This window comes from Panthera uncia, chromosome D2, assembly GCF_023721935.1.
Source record: "Panthera uncia isolate 11264 chromosome D2, Puncia_PCG_1.0, whole genome shotgun sequence".
NCBI lineage: Eukaryota > Metazoa > Chordata > Mammalia > Carnivora > Felidae > Panthera > Panthera uncia.
The window spans coordinates 64,664,244-64,688,885 of NC_064818.1; positions in this window are offsets into that span (position 1 = coordinate 64,664,244).

A 24,642-nucleotide genomic window follows, 5' to 3' on the forward strand; every position below is an offset into this window, starting at 1 on the left:
TGACTCAGTCAGTTAAGCGTCCAACTTTGGCTCAGGTCATGATCTCATGGTCTGTGAGTTTGAGCCCCACATCGGGTTCTGCTGACAGCTCAGAGCCTGGAGCCTGCTTCAGATCATGACTCCCTCTCCTCTGCCCCTTCCCTGCTCGTGTTCTGTCTCTCCTCTCTCTCTCTCTCTCTCTCTCTCTCTCTCTCTCAAAAAGTAAATAAACATAAAAAAGAAAGGAATGAGAAGACATGAATAGACATTTTTCCAAAGAAGACATCCAAATGGCTAATATATGCATGAAAAGATACTCAACATCACTGATCAATAGGAAAATACAAATCAAAACTACAATGAGATAGCACCTCACACCTATTAGAAAGGCTAAAAATTAGAAACACAAGAAACAGATATTGGTGAGGACGTGGAGAAAAGGGAACCCTCTTACACTGTTGGTGGGAATGCAAACTGGTGCATCCATTTTGCATGAATGTTCCTTCAAAAGTTAAAAATAGAGCTACCCTACAATCCAGTAATTGTACTAAATTGCAGTACTAGGTATTTACCCAAAGGATACAAAAATACAGATTTGAAGTGGTATATGCACCCCAATGTTTATAGCAGCATTATCAGCAGATAATGGACAGAGCCCAAATGTCCATCAACTGATGAATGGATAATGAAGATATGGTGTGTGTGTGCATGTGTATGTCTGTGTGTGTGTGTGTGTGTGTATATATATATATATATATATATATATATAGCAGAATATTAGCCATCAAAAAGAATGAAATCTTGCTTTTTGCAACCATGTGGATGGAGCTAGAGTGTATTATGCTAATAAGCATAAGTCAGTCAGAGAAAGACAAATACCATATGATTTCATTCATATGTGGAATTTAAGAAACAAAACAGATGGACAAATGGGAAGGAGAGAAAGAGAAGGAAGCAAACCATAAGAGACCCTTAACAATAGAGAACAAACTGAGAGTTGATGGAGAGTGGTGGGTAGGGGATGGGCTAAATGGGTGATGGGCATTTAGGAAGGCACTTGATATGATAAGCACAGGGTGCTATATGTAAATGTATAAATTCAAATTTGTAAATTTGTATGTAAATTTTACATGTGTAAATTTAAATATGTAAATTTAGTGATGAATCACTAAATTCTACTCCTGAAGCCAATATTACACTATATGTTAACTAACTACAATTTAAACAAAAATTTGAAAAATAAAAAAATAAATATAAAAAAATAAAATTAAATAGTGTTAAAATTATTATTAATTATTATTATTATTATTATTATTATTATTTTATCTGTCCCTGCCTTGAAAAGTTTACAGTCCAATTGCAGGGACAAATCTAATACACTAAAAGATGAACCCACAGTAAATGATAGAAAACCATTACATGCTGAAATTAGGGAAACAGCTACTCATTTCATATTTACTGAGTTCATCATATGTGCCAGACACTGTGGTGGTAGCTGGTGATATAGTAATGAATAAAATAGCCACACTTCATCTATTAACATCCAAGTGTTCCGGTGACTCACTTAGAGTCTATGCCATCAGGCACCCAGCTCCCTTCCACTGCGGAAGCCCTGTACTACAGAGACCAAAAGGACCCAATGTGGAGTCTTCTTTCTAAGAATCATTCATCTCTCAAAAAGGCATGGAGAAAGGGATATGTAGCTCACTATTTGCCATCTTCCTCTTAGCTAATATAATCTGTCAAAACTTGCAGGAAGCTCAGATAATTCCCAGATCTAAAATCTCAGAGTCTAGAGCTGAAGTCCGGAGGCCTGATTTGCATTCATGAATATGCAGCAGCACGGACCTCTTGCTTGGGATTTCTGCCCTTTGATGCGTGTCAGGGCTATGTTTGTGGCTGTACATTGTCCCTTCCTAAATGGAGTGCACAGTCAGGAAATGCAGATCTCAGAGCTGCAGGGGCGGGAGGAGCCATACCACAACTTTAGCCTCTGTCATTTCTTCTCTGCAACTGAATCTCACAACTAGCCTTTACTGTCTTTGAATTTTCAGTTCTGTTTCGAAACACAGAAAATAATGTAGTATTTTATTTTCCTCTAGACCTATTTTTGAGTAATAGGAAGCAAATGATTTAACCGTAAAGTGCTTCTACTAATAACCTTCTCAGACTCAAAAAGTCCCAGAAATGGCAAACACCCACAGAAATACTGTAATCTATGTTGATCTTAAAAGCAGGACCAAATAGCTTTTATTTCAGAGATTCAAGAAAGATGTAGTTTAATCTTAGACATTAGCAACCAATTCTATTTTCATTGTAAGGACATTTGTGCTCATAAGAAGCTTTCTGCAAAAAATTGAAAGAATGCTTGCCTCTCTTCTTTAATCTTCGCAGAAAGACACCCCCTCAAGAAAAGGCTCAGCAGCCCAAGCCAGCCTTGTAGATTTGGCATCAACAGGATCATCTCCCCAGCCAACTGAGAAGTTCCCTTTGCTGCAGTGCCAGAATCCTCTTGGATTTCATTGATGGGGACCGGATTTCATTGCCAGAGGAAACTTCTTAAAGGGGGAAGCCGGTGTCTGAGGTCGAGGCTGGACTTGGCACTGGGTGAGTGCAAGATCCATATGATGCAGAATCTCGTTCCGGATGCTGGGCTTCTGAGAGCTGAGTCTAGGACCAGCAGTGACAGCAAGAAAGAGCACCGAAGGCCATGGCTAGACATGATATCACTATCACTATTCTTTGGTTGCCCTGAAAGGAAGTCCAGAAAACCTCCTACTGACATTACAGATGTCCTTAAAATTAAAATAGAATTGCCAGCTAATGTCCAAGATTCAGCAGCAGGTTGCTACTTTATAGCCGTTACCATCTCTAAAGAGACATTTTATCATAGTGTTTATAGAAAAGGGTGGTCTTTTTTGGGCGCCTGGGTGGGTCAGTTGATTAAGCATCTGACTCAATTTCAGCTCAGGTCATCATCTCAGTTTGCGAGATGGGAGCCCCACATCAGGCTCTACACTGACAGCGTGGAGCCTGCTTGGGATTCTCTCTCCCCCTCTCCCTTTGCTTCTTCCCTGCTCATGCATGTGTGTGCTCTCTCAAAATAAATTAATCAACATTTTAAAAAAAGAGAGAGAGTAGGGTCTTTCTTGTCAGACTAGACCTGAGGAGGGAAGAGCCATGCCCCAAACTAGAGCAGAGAAAGTGAAGGAACCAGCATTCCCTGAACACCCACCCTGATCAGCCAGGCTAGGTGCTGCTTCACAACAGATACCTTTAGTATGAATAACTTCCCCATGAGTTATGCATTATTATCCTCATTATGTATTTTTCCTCATTTGAGGAAACAAAGCTCAGAGAGATTAAGCCACCTGAGGTAATAAAGCCAGATGCAGAATGCAAAGTGAGGTGTCCTGACTGCATAGGATACCTCAAGAGATCTATATATCCCGGCTCCAGCCCTATCTCTCATTGGCCACAAGTATGGCCTTGCACCCAGCTGAGAGATGGAAATCAAGGCCAGCCTGCATAGGGGACAGAGTGATTGATTACATCCATAGTGAGAAATCCAGTTGTTCTGGAAGAACCTCGGAGAAGCCTGTTCCAAACCTGAGCTGCCTCAGATTTGGCTGGAGTTGTCAGAGAATAGTTGATGGTCATTTGCAAAAGAATGTCTCCAGAGACCACCTGACTATAAGGTCCTTTCCCAAGAAGCCTAAGAGATGACACCCTCCTTCCGCTGGACTGTTTTAGATGCCCTAGGAGAAGGAGAAAGTTCCAGGTGGCTTCCGAAGGTCTCTGTCCACCACAGACAAATATGACCAAGCATTAAGGTAGACAGTGTCTCAAATCAGGTGCCAGAAGTATCTCTGGAATCAGAACTGACCTCAATAGCTCTGACCATAAATCACTTAAACAAGTCACCTAATGTCTTTGTACCTCAGTGTCCTCAACTAAAAAACTGGCCACATAAGATAAAAAACTAGAAGGTAAAATATAATTTTTAAACAGGGGCACCTGGGTGGCTCAGTCTGTTAAGCATCTGACTTCAGCTCAGGTCATGATTTCATAGTTCATGAGTTGGAGCCAGCATCAGGCTCCCTGCTGTCAGCACAGAGCCTGCTTTGAATCTCTGTCCCCTTCTGTCCCCATCTCTTTCTGCTCCTCCCCGGCTTGTGTGCTCTCTCTCTCAAAAATAAATAAAACCTTTTTAAATAAATAAATAAAAGGATAAAACAGAATAAAGGTTAAAAGTTTGATAGTTTATATAACGCAATAACATTCTCTGTATTTTTTTTTTTAACACAAACATTTATGAAAAAATCAGAGGTCATCTTTTATGGTGAGTCTATCTATAAACACCATGTTTCTCAAAAATTCAGTATCAAAATACCTGAGTCAGAATCCTGAGGGCACAAATTTTAAAGAGATTCCCGGACCTCACCCCAGGCTTGCTGAATCAAAATCCCTTCCGGTAAAGCCTAGGACTCTGCACTTAAATAAATTCCCCTAATGGCACATATGTAGTCAACAGACCCCACTCTGAGAACCCTGCAGGAGCATCTTCCAATCCCATTGTTATCTCTGGAAGAGGCAGGGCCAGCACAGTTTATGAATAAATGGGGGGGGGGGGGGGGGGGAAGGAGTCAGACTGATGTGAAGCAGGCAGTGCTGGTGTTTCAGGTGAACTGAGGCCCCAGGAAAACATGTCACTGTGGAGCATGCTGATGCTTGTAGTGGGCTACAAGTTTATCACACCCAATTTATAGAACTCTGGGGAGAAGCCTGGAGGGTAGGAAATGAATCCAGACTTTACACAAGTTCACACATTTGGCTCTTATTAAGCCCCAAACTATTTTACCTGAGGCCCACTATAAACTTAAAACTAACAACTGGGTTTGAATGCATGTGTTTATATGTATATATTTATAGCTACACGTTTATGCATTTTACAAGCCTCCTCTTTTCTCCACCCCCCCTCCTCTATCCCTATATCAGCCTCTAGTGAACGAAAAGGTAAAATGTTCCCTTTATCTCCTGCTGCTGCCAGGATTCCTAATATGGAAAGTAACCTGAATGCCTTCTATACAAAGGTTGGAAATGGATACCTAATATATTTTTCTGATCTTAACTAACCAATTGTGGGCGAGTGGACTGGTGCCCTGATGTGAGGCTTTCAAGCATTTCAACTGAGAGGAGCCAAGCTTAATAAATTAATCAGAGAGCCCAACACTTGGCCTGGCCAAAGCACCCAGTTACTGAGTCTGAGGACCCGGCCCAGGGGCTAAGATGTGGCCCCCTGGTACAGAATCTGTGGTCAGAGAGTCTGAAGACTCTCACACTCACCATGAAGGCAACACAAAGGCCTGAATCCTAGGCCTCAGCTCTCTCAATTATCAGCTGTGTGAACAGGCACAAATAGCTAACCTCTCTGATTCTCATTTTCCTCATTTGTAAAACAGTGGCAATAATAGTGCACACCTCCCAGCATTTCTATGCATAAACAAGAAATGATCCAGTAAACTTGCCTAATATGCTACCTGGCACAGAGTGTGTTCTCTATTCATGTGTGTTTAATGTAAGAAAATGCAACTTAGTCATGTATTTGGTCCTACATGCAAAACTTTCCCAGTGAGTAACTGTACTTTATTGAAAAAATACTTAAATTTTCAAAAAATTTACTGAAAAAATATATAGAACACTCATTCAAATTTGGAATGTGTCTGGAAATGCAAAAGAGCCATCATTTTCAAATAGTTATCGGGTCCCTCTGGAGCTGTGTGGTTTTAATGAGATCCCAAGAGTATTCAATATTATGTCACAATGGCCTTTCAATGCTCAAGTTCTAAGCCCCTGACATCTGTTCCTCATCTCCTTTCTCCTGTACCCCAAAAAAGAACAGACAATTTTGTCTCTACTTCGGTTTGGTTGAGTTCTTAGGCCAAAAAAAAAAGTACTATTCTTATACTCTTGAGATTGCAGAGAATTCCCCACATATTGTTCCCAAACTCCAATGACAGTAAGAGTCCTCAATTGTTCATCATGAGTCCCTACATGAAGGCAAGTAGTGGCACCTCCGCAAGTCAGCTAACAGGAGCTGAAGAAGACTCTGTGGAGCCTAGAATTTTCTTAGGCCAATTAAGTGCTAACTGTAACTCTGTGGTTATGGAGGAAGAGGAGGATCCAAATCAGATGATTTCATTTCAGTGTCCTCAAAAATGCAGTTCCAAGACCATCCCATCAGAAAAACCTGGAGGATGTGGGGACTCAGTGATCTAATTAGAGGTGATTGATGATCAGAATCTTAGAAAAGGAAAAGAGAATGGAAGCTGTGATTCATAGAGCCTTCCGCCACCATCCCAAGATTTACACATAATCATCTTTAAAGAAGATATCTCTGGCAACTCAATTAAGTGTGCGCTGTATAAACGTGGCTCCAAAACTGCCCACTCTGGAGCGGGGCTTCCCTTTAGAACTATCTCCTCCTTCAGACCCTTCTTTTTTCCAAGATGGGTTCATGGGGCTGCATTTACTTTCCTACAAGATTCCTCATCCTCAACTATAAATCAATGGTCTCACTTTCAAATTGACTTAGATGATGCAGCATGCATGGAAAAAGGAGGAAAAAAATTTCCAGAGCTTAAATTTGATCTCACTTTAAAAAACAATTGTTTTTACATCTACAGATATTTTAGCTCTCTCTACTGAGAGCTAAAATGGGTAAATGCTTACCCATTTATTTAAGACCATTAAGGGGCGCCTGGGTGGTTCAGTCAGTTAAGCGTCCGACTTCAGCTCAGGTCATGACCTCACAGTCCGTGAGTTCGAGCCCTGCGTCGGGCTCTGTGCTGACAGCTCAGAGCCTGGAGCCTGCTTCAGATTCTGTGTCTCCCTCTCTCTCTGACCCTCCCCCATTCATGCTCTGTCTCTCTCTGTCTCAAAAATAAATAAACATTAAAACAAATTAAAAAAAAAAGACCATTAAAAGAAAAATGATCAAGTATTAAATCCCTGGACACAAATATGACAAAAGAAGGAAATCGATGAGTGCTGGCAGTCATCTGTAATGTTCTAGTATTCTGGGATGCTAGAAGTTTTTCAACCTTAAGCAAGAGACATTTTGATGACTTTAATAGAACTCTCTTTATGAACCCTTTTCTCCCTTTCTCTTTCAGACCGCTGCTGATTTCTTTTTCATCCCTGGCTCTCTCGTTGTTGCATATATCTTTACATTTCAAAGCCAGGGTCTGCTTGAGGATGCTCTGTTCATAGACTGGGCACTCACAAGCAGAAGCTTTCAAAGACAGAAACGCTCCCCTGCAGAAAGTCTGCATTCTAGAAATACAAGAGGCACATATTTACCTTCAACGCTCTGAGAATTTAGCTCAGTAATAATAATAATCTCTTAAACATACAACATAAGAATTAAGATATTTTTAGTCACATATTTCTAGGCACCAAATCCTACCCCTGTCATTCTGGAGATGTGAAATTTGGAGACACTTACATGTCTCGAAGCTTCCGTTTCTTCCTCTGTAGGAGGATGTAAGTGACAACAGCACCACCTCAGAAGGGTGTGGTGAATATTAAACATCATTAGTCTTATAAGGGTGTAGCAGGGCCTGGCACATACCATGTACTCTGTAAACAGTGGTTACAGAAACGTGGATGTCTGCATTCTTGCTCTCCTCACTCTGGCTTTTTGTCACTGCCAAAAAAAGAAATGCCTTTGGTTCTAGAGGTAAACCAAAGGAATCTTGCTTTAAGACAGAGGTGATGCCTCCTTGGAACCTCCCTCTGGTCCATAGCCAGCCTCCTAAAATGTCTGGGGCCTCTGCACCGCACACCCTCACCCCATGGACACCTGCATTTCCTTTATTTATTTCTATTAGTTGGTAATCCCCATGAGAAAGCCCCATTCAGAAAAATCTCAGTGTTTAAAACGTCCTTACAACACCTAAGTGTAAGACTGCATCATGCCAAAAAACTTTAAGAGCATTGATCTGTTTGATAACACTGAAGAAAAATTAAACCATCTTTTCACATGGCCAAAGGAGCAAAAATCCTAACATCGAGGGGGAAATGTGAGAAATTTGTTTGAGGGATGAAGAAATGAGAAGGGATTATGAATAAAAAAATGATGGCAGCATATCAACCAATGCTTCTATAAAAATATAAACATTTACTGCCTATATGATGGCCTTCCTTACGAGTTCTATAAAAGTGTCTCTGCATAAAACCACCTCTGATTTCATTTAGAGAGATCTATATTTATTAATTATAATATTGAGTAAATGTACTTTTAAAATATAGTGTCACAGTAATACTAATTGTAAAAATCATTGGAAAGGGCTTTCAGTTAAGAGCCTTGTGAGTTAAGCCAGCTCTCTCCCTCCACACAGCCCACAAACTATTCCAAAAATCATGTCCCTTATGAATATGTCCATGTGGCCTGGGGTAAGTTGTGTCGTGAAATGCAAAGTAAAACAACTTTCCAGACTTCAATCACCAGCATCAGGATAGGATGTTCCATGGTTATTAGTTTGTATGCTTCTGTGACTTGATTCTGACATCAAGTTTTCTCCATCTGCTAATTGACATTCCACAGGAAAATTCTTCCTCTTGTGCATAAAAATGTCCTCTTTTTTCTTTGTTTCTTCCCTAAAGACCTTCTTTATCACTTTTTTTGTCCACTCTGACAAGAAGCCCTGGGATTTTCATGACACCTGAAGGAGGTTGGAAATTTAGTATATGTGCATCTCAAAGAGTTCAAAGCATAAAACTACTCACATATTATTCATTGTTCCCTTCTCTTAAATCCGTAAATTTCCAGCCTTAGTGTGATTTTGTGATTTTTTTCAATGTCAGTTCTCTTTTAAATCACTTGCTTTCCCTCTAGGGTTTCCTTATTCCAAAAGATGTAGCCCTCTATTTCCATTTTACATCTTGCTATCTCTCAGATCATGAGCTAGCAGATAACATGGCAAAAATCCAAGTGTGGCTCCCTCTTTCACTGAATGGAGAAGAGGTTAGAGCTTCAGCTGCATTAGTCTAAAGGTAGCCCAATGCCATCTGTCACTGTAAGGGACCTGTTATTGCATGTGTTACTGTAGTTTCCTTGGGAATGCTATTTTGGCTAAAGTAAATAAGAGGAAATAAATATGAGTGTTTATGCTGATCTTTAGAAGTCAAAGCACCCAAAGGTATTGTCATGAGTGTTGTCTGCGGTTCTCAGGTCCTCATGGGGAAAGAAGGCATATTTACAAATCAGTGCTTGATGACGGAAAGGACGAAGGCATGTGGGTGCTGAGGATATTGATAACGTCACACAATCCCTCAACCTCTCTTCTGGCCACAGTCACCTAAGTAAGCCACTTCACCTCAAACAACTCCTCCCAACCTGCCTGATAGAGCAGCAGAATCCCATGCCTTTAATGATGGTGTTGCCTTGTTATAGAAGGTATTACTCAAAAGAGCCAAGGTCACCATTTGATGATTCTTTGAATGTTATAACATTATTTGAGTCCAGTTCTTTCCAGGCTCTGGCGTGAGGACTCCAGTATCATTTTCATTAAATAGACAGTTCACCCTAAACACATAGATAGCGAATGCACACACCTGGGTTCTAGAGGTCCAAGGTGTCAGGGAACTCTCCAACCATGAGTACTATGGCCTCCCAGTTCACCATCCAACATCCAGAGTAAACTTTAAATCATAGATCACGTCACTCCAGCTTCCCTGACTTAGAACAGGGTCAAAACTTCATGCTGTGTCCTATACAGGCCTCATGATCTGTCTGGTAGCTCTCTAAACAACAAAGTAAATTTGGTATCTGCCTACATAGCCTCATCGGTTTGTCCTGGAAAGTAATCAGCAAGCCTTGAAGCATTAAATCCCCCATTAAGCTCTCTGCTCTTGATGCCCATTTGTGCTGCTTATCCATATCTAGAATAAATTTAGTTCTTTCTTTTTCCTGACTTGAATTGTCCCTGACATCTAGAAAATGAGCAAAAGCTCTGGTAATGTTCACACCCAAAAGGAGCATATATATGTATTTTTGTATGGAAGATACATAATTTTTACTCTGATAATCCTAGCCTTTGATTCTTTTGCATCTTTTATCCCAGGATCCAAATTGCTGAAGCAGCCTGACCCAGAAAGACACATGACATGAAAGCAAAGTAAGCTTGATATGGATCTAAGCGATTGGCATGCTGTGGGTAGGGCAGTGGTAGCCCTGAGCCCCTCACTGCTAATTTGGCTGTGCTCCTCATGCCCTAGTTTATTTGTGCCCAGTCCCACAAGCTCTCTGCTATTTAGTTTGTCCTTTTGTAAGTGTCTTGGTCTGCTAATGAGAACCACAGCTTTTTTTGTAGGTCTTGTGAAAAGATGGCCTAGAAAGATAACTCCCGATAAAGAGCTCACAGATGGCGCATCGCAAGCCATCCACAAAGCTCTGGGGATCCAGGCTAACAGGGCTAATGCTAAATGGGAGATTTTGAGCAGTAGGGCAAGACTGGATCCCTTCAAGGAGGCCATAGAAGTAAATGCTGGAGCAGCAGGCCTCGGTGAACATTACATGACATCTGCCAGACCTGTTCATGAGCATGTATGAGACTCCACTTAGGGACACCAAAAATATTTTAGGGGACTTTCAGCAAAATTAGTTCTTATGGGAAAAGCAGGGATGAGAGACAGTGATAAATGTGTAATTATAACCCAACTCAACGTGCAGGATGGTATAGGTTGTAGGGAGCTGGGGCTGTGTGCAAGGTACAGCCATCGGACTAATACCAAGATTCTAACTCAGTCTGAGCTACAGAATCTCCTGAGCAGTGTTTGTAAAACTACAAATATCCAATACCCAACACAATATTCTGACTTCATAGGTCCAGAATAAATCCAGAAATCTGTATTTTTATCAAGTTCCACAGGTGATTCAAGCCAGGACTTGGATTCATTAAACTAGATGGTCTCAAAAGACCAAGTCTGATATAGATATTTTAAAAATCTTAAAATATATTCTACAAAATAATTTACTTTTTATTTGTTGTTTGTATGTTTACTTGTCTATTTTATACCCTTTTCCATGACCTATTATTTACATTCAGGACTATTGTTCTTCCACTCTTTAACTTCACACACATTTTTGGAAAATACCTTAGAAGACTAAAATCCCACAGTGAAAGTCACTGACCTATAATACCCTTAAGTAGAGAAAATCTTTTGAAGAAAAATACAGACAAATTCTTTCCTTCTTTTCTGTCTATTGTGATTTCCTCCCCATCTCATCAGTTTGTGACTGCCCAGGATTTAACCACTAGTGTAAACTCTGTCTCATATCTGTTCAGAGAATGACCTGTTTTTGAAGCTGATGGAAGCAAGAGGTAAGAGGGCAACCCTGATGCCTTCCATTTCTGGGGTTCCACCCTGTCCCTTCACAACACAAGTCCTGCTCATCACAACAGAGCTCCCAGCTCCCATGTGGCAATGCCCAACGGAGCCTAGATTCTAATTTTGCTCTGAAACTTAGAAATTTCCAGTCCAGGGGCACATGGGTGGCTCAGTCAGTTAAGTGTCAGACCTCGGCTCAGGTCATGATCTCATGGTCCATGAGATCAAGTCCCATGTCGAACTCTGTGCTAACAGCTCAGAGCCTGGAGCCTGCTTTGGATTCCATGTCTGCCTCTCTCTGCCCCTCCTCCCCCTCAAAAATAAAAATAAAACATTAAAAAAAAAAAAAAAGAAATTTCGAGTCCAACCTAAATCCAAGAGCTTTCCACTGGTACTTATTTATATCATTTTCTGCCCTTACAGGAACTGTTTGGAAATGAAGGAAAGAGGAGGAACAAAATAGCGCCATTACCCCTTACCAGTGTCTTATGGTGCCTAGCAATGTAAAAGTGTAAATTCTCTTCAAAAACATCTAAAGTTAGCTGGATATATAAAGTCTTCTGATTCAATAATTGGTCCAGGTAGGTACATTATCCAAGCAGGGCCAATAAATGGCCCTTAGTTGTAGTGACACAGATTCTAATGGCAAAGGGACTACATTCTTCCACTGAAATAATGAATTTGTAAACCTATATATTCTGGATATATTCCAGGGATCATCTCACTACCTATTGTGGAGACTTCTCAAGAAGGCAACCATCTCAGAATGAAGAATATTCAAGAGATGAAAAAAGATAAGAACCTAAAGGCATTATCTGAACTAGCTGTGCCTAAAGACATAACAACCCATTGGACTTCAAACTTATGGCTAACATTTTCAGCTTTCCACTCCAGGCCTTAAATCTAGTCAATTTTTCATAAAATCATATCTGTACTGCCTTCATAATATCTCTGGATTCTGTCACATTATTCTCCATTCTAACTTCCACAGCCTTAATTTAAGTTTGTGTCACTCCTTGCCTGGATTCTTTCAACAACCCATTCCCACCCCTCCCCCAGTTCTTTATTCCTTCTCCAGGCCCTCCTCCATTCTGTAACCACTGTTACCCAAATTAAGTCATTTGTCTCCCTCAGAAATACTTACGGTTCTTCATTGCCGAAGATTATGGTTTTTCTCTTTCTTTCTCCAGCAGGAGTCTTTTGATTTTTTTCAAAACAAATAACATGAGGATTCTCAATATATAATACTGAAATATTATGCAAGCCTCGAGGCTTGCATAATATTTCAGTATAGGATACTGATAATATGAGTATAGGAAAGGAGAGGGAACAAGAAGCAATAGAGAAGAGGGCAGTAAGACTTCACCCCAACCAACTGCCCCATTCCCCATAATACCTCTAAAGATCCCTGGTCTCTAAAGATTATGATTTGAAAACGTAAAAACAAACGCTTTAATTTTTACTGAAAAATCCATTGTAGTGCTTCCCCCAATTCCTCCCAAACACACACACCTCCCTTCTGAGCCTCATTGACCATCTTTTAAGTTGCTTCCCATTGAGCTGCCCTTAAAGTTGGAAGGTACACTGGGCTCTGAGCTCAGGCCCCAAATAATTATTATGCGCCTAAGAAATTTCCACAACAGAAGGAGAGAAGATGAAAGCCAAACAGGAAATCAACACCAAAATTAAACCTGGGAAGGAAGGGGAAGAAATAGGCCTCCTAGCTGAAAGAGCAAATCAGATAAGAAGCTGAATAAATTTAATGAAGGGCATATCTAGATCACCAGCAATGAGATCTCTGTACCAGGAAATTGAACTCCAGTTTGAGAACTCACTTCTTGATCACAACCATCTACATGATTCTTCTGCTTATGATGCCTTCTTAAGATAGCCAAGTTATAACAAACCAGAACTTGTTTCCATAAAGTACTCCAAGTTCTCAAATGATGAAAGTTCATTGTGCACCCGTGGAGATGTCATTGCCTCTGCCTGAAATGTCATATCTCTTTCTCAGTAAATTCCTAGTCACTCCTCAAGATCTATTCATACTGTAAAAGCTTCCTGAATTCTCCAGGTGGCTACAGCTTTTTTCCTTTCTGCATATTGTACTTAACTTCTTTAACATCTATCCATTGTTATTGTGATTATTATGATGGGTCCCTTCTCTTCCCTACTGGATCTAAAGGCCCTTGAGGTCAGAAAGCATTCAACCTTAGTTTTCTTCTACCTCCTTTAGCACCCAACTCAGTGTCTGACACTTTATCAAACTCTCAATAAGCATACATTGAATGAAAAGACCATAAAATCATGTATTACATGAGTCTCATTTCGTACCACAACAGTATCTCTATAAATGAATATCTTTTCATTCTTCACTATTCTCAAACATTTTTTGAGTTTACCAAACCCATCTAGCTATTAATCTTAGATAATGTTATTTTTTAAAAGATAAACAAGAATATATTGAATAATAAAATCCCACTGTGGCAAAGTTAACTGGTAGTTATTTGTCAACGCTGGGATCTGAGGCACAGCTCTTTTCTACAATCTTTTTTTGTTTGTTTGTTTTAAGTAGTCTTCACTCCCAGCACAGAGCCCAATGCAGGGCTTTGAATTCATGACCCTGAGATCAACACCCTGAGATCAAGACCTGAGCTGAGAACAAGTTGGACGCTTAACTGACTGAGCCACCCAGGCACCCCTCTTTTGTTCAATCTTGATTCCACAGAACCTAAATAAATAGCAGTCAAAAGAATTCACATTGGGGGAATAACAGATCTGAATCAGACCCTTCTCCAGCGTAAATGAAACCCAAAGAAAGCAGAAGGAAAGAAATAATGGAAGCTAGAGGAGAAGCAGAGAATAGAAAAACAATAGAGAAAACCAACAAAACAAAAAATGGTTCATTAAAGAAATCAACAAAATTGACAAACATTTAAGCTAGACATACCAAGAAAAAGAAAGAGAGAGAGAGAAAGAGAGAGAAGAATCAAAGTACAAAATTCAGGAATCAAGAGGAGACATCATAACTGACAATATGGAAATAAAATTATCATTGGAGAATACTATGAACAACAGTATGCCAACAAATTAGATAACTTAAATAAAACTGATAAATTCTTAGACACAAATTACTGATTCTGCCTCAAGAAGAATTTGACAACTTGAATTGACCTATAATAAATTAAGAGATCAAATTAGTAATTTAAGAATTACCACAGGGGCGCCTGGGTGGCTCAGTTGGTTAAGTATCTGACTCCAGATTTCAGTTCAGGTCATGATCACATGGTTCATGAGTTTGAGCCTCGCACTGAGCTCCGCACTGGCAGAGAGAAATATACAATATTTAATAGTAATAGATATAATATTTATTATTTCTGTTAAATATATATTACTATTATATATATTCACACACGTATATAGGTATCTCTTTCTCTCATTATATATAAAATATGTATATACTCTCTCATTATATATACAATATATATTCTTAACATATAGATATCACTTTCTCTCATTATATATATTATATATACATATGCGCTCTCTCATTATATATACATGTGTGTGTGTGTGTATGTATATATATATATATATACCAGGGGTTGCCAGAGGGGAAGTGGTAAGGAGATGGGAAAAATAGATAAAGGGAATTAAGAGTATCTTGATGAGCACTGAGAAATGTATTGAATTACTGAATAATTATATTGTATACCTGAAACTAAGATAATATTGTATATTAATTGTATGTGAATAAAAAATAAAATAAATGAAAAAATCTATTATATTTCTACACACTAGCAATAAATTTTTCAAAAATGAAATAAAAAATAATTCCATCTAAAAGTATCAAAATAAATACTTAGGTTTACATTTAAGTGAACAGCAAGATTTGTACACTGAACATTACAAAACATTGTTTAAAGTAATTAAAGAAAACCTTAAAAAACGAAAAGATATACCATGTTCATAGATTGGAAGACAATATTTTCAAGATGACAGTACTGCCCAAAGTGATCTACAGAATCATCACAATCCCTATCAAAATTCCAACTGTCATTTTTTTCAGAAATTGACAAGTTGATTATAACATTCATATGGAAGTACAAAGAAGTCAGACTGATAGCCAACACAATCTTGAAAAAGAACAAAGTTGGATTACTCACACTTCTCAATTTCAAAATCTACTACAAAACTACTGGCATAAAACAGGTAGATCAATTGAATAGAATTTAGAGTCAAGAAATAAACCCATGCATTTAGGATTAACTGATTTTTTACAAGGGTGACAAGAAAATTCACTGGGGAATGAATAGTCTTTTTAACAAATGGTGCTTGTACAAATTAATAGCCCCATTAAAAAGAATGCAGTTGGACCTCTCTCTCACAACATACTCAAAAAGTAGCTCAAATTAGTTCAGAGGCCTAAATATAAAAGTCAAGACTTAAAAACACTTAGAAGGGGCACATGGATGGCCCAGTCAGTTAAGTGTCTGACTTTTTTTTTTTAATGTTTGTTTATTTATTTTTGAGAGAGTAAGAACACAAGTGGGGGTAGGGGCAGAGAGAGGGAAACACAGAATCTGAAGCAGACTTCAAGCTCCAAGCTGTCAGTCCAGAGCCTCACACTAGGCTCGAACTCATGAATCATGATACCATGACCTGAGCTGAAGTTGGATGCTTAACTGAGTCACCAGGTACCCACGTGACTCTTGAATTCAGCTCAAGTCATGATCTCACAGTTCATAGGTTCAAATCCCGTGTCGGGCTCTGCAACACAGTATGAAGCCTGCTTGGGATTCTCTGTCTCCTTCTCTCTCTGCCCTTCCCCTGATAGCATTCTATCTGTCTAAATAAATAAATAAATAAAACTTTTTTTTTTAATTAATAAAAAACACTTAGAAGAAGAAATAATTCTTGATGACCTTGGTTGGGCAATGTTTTCTTAGATACAACACCTGAAACACAAGCAACAAAAGAAAGAATATATATATATATATATATATATAGGATTATATCAAAAGTTAAATATTTTGGGGGCGCCTGGGTGGCTCAGTCGGTTAAGCATCCGACTTCGGCTCAGGTCATGATCTCACGGTCTGTGAGTTCAACCCGCGCGTCGGGCTCTATGCCGACAGCTCAGAGACTGGAGCCTGCTTCAGATTCCGTGTCTCCCTTTCTCTCTGACCCTCCCCCCGTTCATGCTCTGTCTCTCTCTGTCTCAAAAATAAATAAACATTAAAAAAAATTTTTTAAAAAAGTTAAATATTTTGTGCTACAAATAATACCACCAAAAATGTGAAGATGTAACCCACAGAATGGAAGAGAATATTTCCAAATTATATGTCTGATAAGAGACTTGTTTCTAGGATAAATGAAGACCACTCACAACTCAAATAACAAAGAGGCAAATAACCCAATTAAAAAATGAGCAAGGATAGGGTGCCTGGGTGGCTCAGTCAGTTGAGCGTCCAATGTCAGCTCAGGTCATGATCTCAACAGTTCGTGAGTTCAAGCCCCGCGTCAGACTCTGTGCTGACAGCATGGAGCCTGGAGCCCACTTCTGTGTTTTCTCCCTCCGTCTCTGCCCCTCCCTCACCCCTGCTCACACTCTGTCTCTCTCTCTCAAAAATAAATATGCATTAAAAAAAATTTTTTTAAATGAGCAAGGAGTTTGAACAGGTATTTCTCCAAAGACAATGTATAAAGGGGCAATAAGCATAAGAAGATAAACAAATGGCTAATTAACATCATTAATCATTAGGGAAATACAAACCAAAACCATAATGATACTAGTTCATAAACACTAGGACTATAATAAAAAATAAACACAATAGTTAGTTCTGGTGAGAATATGGAGAAATTAGCACCTTCATGCATTACTCTTGGAAATACAAAATGGCATAACCATTGAGGAGAACAGTTTGACGGTTCCTTAAAATGTTAAACATAGAGTTACAAATGGCCCCAACACTCCACTCCGATATATACGCCCAAAATAAATGAAAACATGTCCACACAAAAAGCTGTACATGAATGCTCACAGCTGCACTGTTCATAATTTCTAAAAACTGGGAAAACCTATCAACTGATGAATAAAATATGGAATCCCTGTAATTGAATACTATTTGGCAATTAAAAGAAATGAAGGACTAACATATGCTACATCATTAGTTAACTTTGAAACAGTTAAGCTAAATGAAAGAAGGAAAAGAACTCAGTGATTCTGTGATTCCATTTGTTTGAAACACAAAAAGACATATTTCAGAGACACAAATTATATTAGTGGTTCCTCAGGGCTTGGGAAGCTGTTGTAGAGGAGAAAGGGGCTCGATTGCTAATGGGTACAGGGTCTTTTTTTTAGAGTGGACAAAATGTTTTAAACTTAGTGGTGATGATTACACAATCCTGTGAATATACCAAAAAGCAGTGAATTGTATACTTTAAGTAGATGAATTGCATAGTATTTAAATTATATCCAATTCAATGTGTGGTATATACCTTGGAATGGTTTCTCTTCATGAGAAGGTATTCATAGCCTTCATTATTATAGTTATGCCATTGAGATTGTGATTTTCTATATAATCACAGAATAGAACCATGACAACTGCCATTTCATAATATACGTAGCTCGATTCAACACACTTGACAATTCGAACCTAGTTGCAGAAGTTACTGTTTTTTCAGTCACTGAAATCAAAAGGAAGAAAAGAAAAATCAAATATTCTTACTAATGCAGCTTTTCTAAAATAGAGCAAATCCATTTGACTCTTTTAGTGCAGAAGATTTGAATTTGTGAGTCTTCTCAGCTGGACATCCTCCTACTCTAAACTGTATTCTTCCCTGAGTGCCAGGATTCATCCCAAATATTTTGTGTAGTATTTCTAAATGGTATTCATTCAGATTTATTTCTATAGAAGTTTGCTGTCTTACACAAACACTCACAAGACTTGAGTTCTCTTTTTCATACTGGTTTCTTTAAAAAAAAATACGAAAGCCATGGGTGATAGTATATTTGGGTTAACATGGTAATGTCATTGTTAGGAATTTCATTTAATTTTCCTGCTCAAACATTGCGTATGTTCATATTCTGGATTAGAAAATGGAGAATGTCATTAGGAAAAGAATAGCATATTACATCTGTAACCCTGGAAAACAGACCAGGCTATTGAATGAGAGAGACTGCATTATAGATGATAGAATATGTAGATAGTACAAATTTTTGTATAAAGAGAAAATGGCAGACGTGAAATAACACAGTGGAAGTTTTAGGCTTATCATGTACTTCCCTCCATAAATTCTATTCTCTCTCATGTGCAGAGGCATCCCAACCTAGATGAAATCTTATTTCCACATTTAATCTTCTTAGCATCAGCATTTGCATTGGTAGGATATTCTGTTTCTATGACCTTGCCTCTCTCCTATAATCACCTTCCAAGAATTATAGAGGCCACTGGGTGGTTCGAAAACTATTAGATGTAACACATTTAACCAACCTTTAGTGAGTGTTGGTTTCTACACTGAATCCTGCTACCATCACTCCCAGCCCCAGACTCTCTGACTTATATACCGGTTCAACAATGAAAAAGAACTCTAACTTCCATACCCAGATCCTGGGAAAAATTAGACTGGGCATAGTAAAAAGGTTCCACAGGGCCTTAAAGCACATGCAGACAAGGTTGCTCTTTTCCCCTCTACAGTAAGTACATTTGTGAGCATCTAGAAACATGTCAGGCACTTGGTACATATATATGTCTGACCAATGAAGGAATGAATGAATTATGCATTAATGAATCAAGGGTAACCTGAGAGTCAATACAAAGTATTGAGATAATTTTTCAGGTTTCTTTATTAGACATTGACCATTAGTATTACATAATCCCCCTTATTAGAACTGTTTCTTTTTCGAAGGTCAAATTTGAAGTGAGACCAAACCTTATTTGTTTTAATTCAGATTCCCCAGAAACAGATACTAAGACAAGTATTGATACACCAGGGATTTGTTAACAAACACTACCAAGAAAGACTGGTGAAAGGGTGGAGTTGCAGGATAAAGAGGGGGAAGAGACCAAGCAAATCACAATTTTAGGTGACATCTCAGTCTTGGCCTGAGCCTATAAGGAGCTCTGGAAATCATCTTCCCTATAGTTTATCAGTTTAAGAACTGTCCCAACTCAAGGTGAATGTGTTGGGCTTTTATACTGCTACACCAGTCAGTCATTGTTTTGGTGCTATGCAGGGGACTGTAAATTACTAAGCACTTCCCGCTGTGGTCCAGAGGTTCCAGTAGCTCAAGGGTATTTGTCTAAAGAAAGTTGTAGGAGAAGCACACAGAAGTTAGTAGCTCTGCACCCGGAACTGGGAAAGGTGATCAGAAGGGATCTGAGCAGAGTACCTACAGTGTCCACTATAATATTTAAAACAACTGAGAAAAACTAAGACACATACCACAGATTATCAGAATTAAGTCTGAATCTCAGATCTGTGCTCTTTACCTGTATGGCCCTAAGCAAGCTACTTCCCAGTTCTTGAGTTTCATATGTTATAGTTTGACAGCATGTATTTCATAAGTATGTTAAAAAGGAGATAAGAAATACATGCAAAACCATTTAAAACTGTGCCTTGACCATAACAACCACTCAATAAGTGTGAATTATTGTCGTCATCATCATCATCATCAACATCATCATTATCAACATTATATTCTCCTGGGCCAGACTAGTTCTTTGGATTCAACAGCATGATAAATCTGGATTTCTTTTCACATCTTTACACCTAAATCCCAAAGTCTTCTGGTCTTAACATACTCAACTCTTTGCTCTGCTCTTTAACTTTCGAGGATGTCCTTCTCTTCTTCATCTTCCTCTTTTCCTGTCTCATTTTCTGACTGTCATGCCTGAGTTTCTTCTGACCTTGACTTTGGAGGCAGACAATTCAGACAGAACCAGTCCAAGCCAGGAGAATGTGTGATTCTAAAACTAATGGATTGTGTCAGATATCTGCATCTGAAATTAATGAAAGTGCCACTAGCTCCCAGGAAGACCTGCCAAGAAGCAGTAGTGACAAGGACTCCTGGCAGCAATAGGGCTGCAGCAATAGGGCCTTGGTGAAGGACAGCAACAGACTGACTACAGAACAGGGCTGCTGGGCTCAGACAAAAGAGAAAGGACTGGGGATGTCCCAGGAACTTTAACATGTGCTTCCACATGTCTTAGCTCAGTGAGTTCATTTTCTATTTGAGTGAGAACAAGTGATAAAATCTAGGGTGGCTCTAAAGAGAAGAGCTGCTCAGCACCCTTTCGGCAGACAGGTTTTTCCTTTTATCAAGAGATGGTGACTCTTTAAAGAACCCCTCTTTCTTATTAGCTCCACCTCCTTGGCTGTTCATCATGCATTTTTCTTTGGGAAGGCAAGGCTACCCTATCTGACCAGTTTGCTGAAGCTACTCTGGGACATCATTTGTGCCAGGCAAATGGGACCCCAGATCCACAAGGTAGCTTCTCAAACCACATTTTTCTTTGCCCAGAGCTCAAGACAAAGGCCTCCCATGGGGTAGCTCAATGACTCGGTAGGAGAAATATTGTCTTTTCCCTCTTTTTTTCTTGCTGTCAAGATGTCTAATGATAAAATTCCTTGAAGATGAGGGCAATACCAATAAAACTAATACTGAATCTAAGAACACATTTCAGGTTAAAGAGTAAAAATTATTTTGAGTTAATTCTCTTATTTATATTGATCCATAAGCCTTCATTTTCATTTACTTTAAGATACATATTTAATATAGATTAGAAAGATGGTTCTAAAAGGCATGCCAAGTAGACCAAAATTGGTATTTATATGATAGATTATTGCTATTTATTTGCTTACTGAAGCTCCTCAGTTAGCATATTTGGTTCCAGGAAGCAGTTTGCTACCTCCCAAAAGACTTAGAGCTCAGATAATGGCACTAGAATAATAAACCACACTTAGACACCCAGCACTCAAACCTACAAAGGTGGCAAAGCAGTGAGTAGAAATGTAGCAAAGTATAAAATATTCAACACAACTTGTGTTACCAGTGGTAATGCGAACCAGCAGGATGGGAAGCATCCATCGTTACCAATGTTCAACTCTGAACATTGCCTAGGGAGAGATAGACTGTGGGGTCAGAGAAGGTCCATGACTTGAAACATTACAACTTAGCCCCTTGCTCCTTTACTGGCTAGTAACAAAGATGAAAAGAATAGGAAGATTTATAGACACAATTCAAGAGTTTTGTTGTTCCTTTTGTATAAAATGTCTGAGTACATAAAGTGAAAAGAGCTGCAATGTCAAATACCTCTGAGAACCAATGAATCAAAAAACTGAGAAATCTTGTTCGAGAAACTATTATGTCCCCTAAACTGTACTTATGACTATGGGGATACAGGACTCTATTTTCAAATAATGTAGAATCTAGTTGATATGACAAGACTAATCTATATGAAAATATCAGGACACAGTTTGCTACAATAAGGGAGAACAGTCTGAACTTGTCAAAAAAAAAATGCTGCAGCTGGCAGGGGTGTTGGTAGCTGACAAAATCCTACAAAACAGTTCAATAAATCATCTTGTTTGAAGGGTGTTCATAAAATACAAAAAGCCTGCATCCTGTCAGAAGCCATGTTTCAGAGGGAGGGTCTATAACACAGAACAGGGCTGCACAATCTGAACTGGACTTAATGCGAGCAAGGAATTAAGTTGTCAAGGATTACTTTTTCCTGCAGCAAAATCTAGCCTATTATGATTACTGAAAATACCGCTTTCCTATTTTTTTAGCACAAATCTCAGGCCCAATTCTAAATGTACTGGTTTGAGGACCAACATAGGAAAAACCAGTTGATTGTATTATATGTTCCATGACCTTAGTGGCATTTTGGTAGATAAATTACTACATAATACTGCCAAATCCCTAGAATATCTGGTATAACAAGGATAACCACTCTAAGAACAAGAGTGTAGTCTCTCACTAACACCAGTTCCTTGCATATTTTATAGTTCAGCAGCCACATATTTCTTCAGGCAAAATAATTTTCTGTCATTCACATCACCTTTCAAGTCTCAGAGTTAGCACTATTCGATTCAGTGGTCCTATTCAAATAGAAAAGGGCTCTATGCAAATTCCTTATTTTTCACTGACAGTCATCTGGGCTTTGTTTTATTAACTAGTAACACATTTGTCTTTGGGTAAAATTAATTTTCTTTGAAAATCCTGGAGAATTGGAAAGTTAAACCTCAGAGATGGTGATTGATTCTGTTTTAGGGTAGTAACTCATCAGCATTAGTCCCATTTGGGGGCCAATTTTCATTATAGAAAACCTTTTTCCTCTTAGTAAATAGAGCAGAAAATGTTCCTATCCTGATACCACAGGGAAAACCTAAACTAGGCATTTTGCAATGAAATCAGAGAGATCTTTAAAAGCATATGTTTTCTCTCCTCTTGAATTTCATATTTCTTCAGAAATTTCTGTTTCTGTAATTGGATATAATCTTAAAAAACAAGTTGGTCATAGCATAGATTCTTCCTGTGATCTGTAGCCATATTTTCTATATGATTTATATGTTATAGGGACAATAGTGGTGTTGTAAAGAATACAAATATATATATAATACAATATATATATAATATATATATATATATGTTATGGGGACTATAGTGGTATTCTAAAGAATACTATATATATATATATTTACAATACAAATATATATGTATGTGTATGTGTATGCGATGTGTGTGTGTATGTGTGTGTGTCATGGAAGAGAAGACATACATAACTATATACCCTGATTAGTGACAAAGACAGTAAGTTAGTATTGAAATTGCTCATGCTCACAACAATCTTGCAAAATTATACAATGAGAGCCTATGCATCTCTCATCTCAGCTTACCACTCTAATATCATCACCTTCTAATTAAGTTGGTTCAAATTATTTCAAAGTCAACCAGTATAGGTCCCATCAAGCCAACTCTTATGGATATTCTATGGGAATAGCTTGATATCATCTTGACTCTCAAGAGTGGTAGCATGCAAGTCTGGTTCCTCACACACAACTAACCCAGCCATTTCTCCAAAGTATATTGCAGGAATCTGAACATAACCTCACATTTCAAATGCATTACCTGCACCAAATTCAAATTACTTCATCATAACAAAGTGTCATGAGAATATTTAGATCTTCGGGCCTACAATTTCCAAATAATTTAGAGGTCAGTGTAGTGACAATATAAAGAAAATCCCAGGGTGCCAGAGTGGCTCAGTTGGTTGAGCATCTGACTCTTGATTTCAGCTCATGTCATGATCCCAACGTTACAGAATCGAGCCCCAGGTCAGGCTCCATGCTGAGCATGGAGGCTAAGATTCTCTCTTTCTCCCTCTGCCTTACTCCCTTGCTGTCTCTCTAAAATAAAATTTTAAAAAAATCCCTTGAAAAGTGGTACGTATTTGATGCAGGACTCACAAAAGTGTGTTATCCTGGGACCCCAAACAATATATTGAGAAAATGCATGGAATGTTACTATTTAGCACGACTTACAAGTGCTTAATATGCTGATAGCATAATAATTATGACTGTGATTTTTTTCATATAACATTGTGTTTCTTACTTTAGCTACAGCTAACCAATATCCAGATTTATTCAAATATAATGATCACAGTCTTTTAAATAGTAAGACTCACTAGAAAACTTTAAGATATGATTCAACTCGGGGTGGGTGACTGGGTGGCTCAGTCAGTTAAGCTTCCAACTCTTGGTTTCAGCTCAGGTTATGATCTCATGGTTTGTGAGTTCGAGCCCCACACTGGGTTCTGCACTGACAGCTCAGAGCCTGCTTGGAATTCTCTTTCCCTCTCTCTCTGCCCCTCCCCGACTTGCTATTTCTCTCTCTCGCTTTAAAAATAAATGAATAATATATATATATTTATATATATTATATATATATTTATATTTATATAAATATATTTATATTTATTTATATATTATTTATATATATTTATATATTTATTATATATATTTATATATATTATATATTTATATATTTATTTATATTTATTTATATATTTATTTATATATTTATTAATATGACAGTATATAATATATATATATATTATATATGTATAATAAATATATAAATAAATATACAATATAATATAAATAAATATATAATAAATATATAATAAATATAAATAAATAAATATATATAATATAATATAAATTAATTATAAATTAAATTAATATAATATAAATATATTA